The sequence below is a fragment of the Delphinus delphis genome, chromosome X (assembly GCF_949987515.2).
Source record: "Delphinus delphis chromosome X, mDelDel1.2, whole genome shotgun sequence".
NCBI classification, from domain to species: domain Eukaryota; kingdom Metazoa; phylum Chordata; class Mammalia; order Artiodactyla; family Delphinidae; genus Delphinus; species Delphinus delphis.
In genome coordinates, this window is record NC_082704.1 from 59,944,418 (window position 1) to 59,947,557 (window position 3,140).

Sequence of the window (3,140 nt, forward strand, 5' to 3'; positions counted from 1 at the left end):
TATATACACTATTGATACTATGTTTAAAATAGATAACTAATAAGAACCTACTGCATAGCACAGGGAACTCTACTCAATGCTCTGTGGTGACCTAAATGGGAAGAAAATCCAAAAACAAAGGGATATATGTATACGTATAGATTATTCACTTTGCTGTAGAGTAGAAACTAACACAACGTTGTGATGCAACTATATTCCAATAAAAAATAATTTTAAAAATTAAAAAAGGTTTGGGGGCTAAAGAAAACAAAAACCTTCAATAAAATGCCGGAATCACCAGTGCCAGTCCACACACAAGCTTTATCAGCCTTATATGTATAAGTGACCTTTCTCGGTTGTTGTAAATTTACCTCAACAAAAAGAAGCTAAGCCTCATTTTGGCCTTTAGCTTTATACACTATTCCAGACTTATGGAATCTGCTTGACTGTTATTCATATTTATTTGACTGTCACAGAGGACAGTGTAGTTAAGGAAGATTTCCAGGGAATACATTTAACTAATTTCTCGTCCCTCAAGTTTTAGAAAAAATAATCATAATATTGCCATTATACTTTGAATGTAACATTTCACATTTATAGAGGAAAAGGATAGAGTTTAATTTCCTTTGAACTCATCTTATTACATTTCTATGGGAAGAGAGTGGAGACAAGCTGGATCAAAATTTTTCTTCTCATGATAAATTAATTTGATGGTAAGATGACTCAAATTATCACCAATGACATTTAGTTTGATTTATTTTCCATTGCCAATGGTGAGAACTAAGAGTGTACTTAATTACTATTACTTGTCAATTCATTTGACTCAGTCAAGCTTGAAGTTTCAGTAAAGGATATGGGCACTGGATAATAGTATCATTTTACTGCTTTGAGAATCTTATTATAAGTTCAAGAGAAGTCACTTTCGATTTAAAATATCATCTGCCTAGCTGCTTTCATACATTGTCTCACAACTTCCCACTGAATTATAGTTAGAATACAATAAAGTTCACAACATCACTAAAAATAACACAGACAAATAACCTAATACCAGAATGTGAGTAAGGTATAGGTTAACCAATACGTTATTTCATGGCATATCCAAGATTTGAATAATAAAATACAGCCTGCCTAAATAATAGTAAGCAAGATGGTCTGAACCACTCCTGCTCTCTTTGCCCTGATTCCCATACAGAGCATGCTGAGTCAGACGTTTGGAAAGACATGACTACTGTTCACCTTTACCTCCACCCATCACATTTCTATATCCATTGAAAGATAGAAAATCCCAGAAAAACAACAACAACAAACTGGGCAGAAACTGTGTGTGTGTGTGTGTGTGTGTGTGTGTTACATTGGAATCAGTGTATTGCATCCTTATAAATACAGTCCTTACAAGGAAAGCATAAAGGCTGTTAGTAGTGTTTGTAGGAATCTGTGCTTTGATTTACACCAATATTTCATAGTACCAGAAAACTAGGTAGTAGGGATAGGAGAAATTATTACCTTAATAGAGGAGATTTGCACAGCTAAAAACTAGAAAGTGAACCTGGTGTTTTATATGTATACCTGCCTTCCATTTGTAGATTTAATAAAAAATTAAACTATAACCCATGAGATGTAGTGGAGCCAGAAAAATCAAGATGCTCTATTTGTAAACAATCACCGAGTCTCAGTATATCTCACCTCAGTGATGGATGAATATTAAAAATATATCTAAGAGATAGCATGATAAAATACTAAAATAAAGGTATAAAACATACCATAATGAAGAAGGTCTGACAAAATTTACCAAAGAATAAAATAAAACGTTAATTGGCTAGTTGTAATATGCATGAAAACATAACTGGCTTTCTAAAATGACCTTGTATTCAATGATCAGGCTAAATTGACATTAATTTTAATAGTTTATAGAGTATTTTGGATTTTTAAAGTATACAAACGTGTTTGTGAATAATGAAATTTTATGTTTTAACTTTTAATCTTTTGACCTTTATTCCATTTTCCTGCCTTATTTCACTGGATAGGAACTGTGACACAATGTTCTGTAGAACTGATAATAATGGATATTCTTGTCTATTTCTTTTTCCCCCAACTTTATTGAGGCATAAATGACATATAACATTGTATACATGTAAAGTGTACAACATGATGATTTGATACACACACACACACACACACACACACACACACACACACACATAGGATATTACAGAAGCACACGTAAGATGTTACAGAAAAACTCAAATAAAATTTTCGGCCAAGTGTTTGCCTAACCCAATATATAGTGAAATGATTACCAGAATAGGATTAGTTAACCCCTCTATCACTTCACATAATTACCTTTTTCTGTGGCAAGAACATTTAAGATTTACTCTTTTAGCAACTTTCAAGTATATAATACAGCATTGTTAACTGCAATTACTATGCTGTACATTAGAGCCCCCAAATTTACTCATAATTGGAAGTTTTTACACTTTGACCAATATTTCTCCATTTCTCCCACCACCTAGCCCCTGGCAACCATCTTTCTACTCTCTGTTTGGATAAGTTTAGAGTTTTTAGATTCCACATATAAGGATAATCATACAGAATTTATCTTTCTCTGTCTGACCAATTTTATTTAGAATAATGCCTTGAGGCCCATCCATGTTGTTACAAATGGCAGGATTTCCAAATTTTTAATGACTGACTAATATTCCATTGTCTTTATCCATTCATCCGTTGATGGACATTTATGCTGTTTCTGGTTCTTGGCCATTGTGAATAATGCTGCAATGAACATGTGAGTGCAGATATCACTTTCAGACAATGATTTTATTGCCTTCAGTAATATACCCAGAGGCAGGATAGCTGGGTCATATAGTAGTTATAGTTTTATTTTTTTGAGAAACTATCATACTGTTTTCCATAGGGCTATACCAATTCACATTCCCATAAACAAGGCACAAGGGTTTCATTTTCTTCACATCTGTGCCAACACCTGAAATCTCTTGTCTTTTCAATAATTGCCATTCTGACAGGTATGAGATGATACCTAATGGTGGTTTTATTTGCATTTCCCTAATGATTAGTGATGTTGAGCGTCTTTTCATGTACCTGTTAGCCATTAGTGTGTTTTCTTTAGAAAACAATCTATTAAGTTCCTCTGCCTTTTTTAAAAC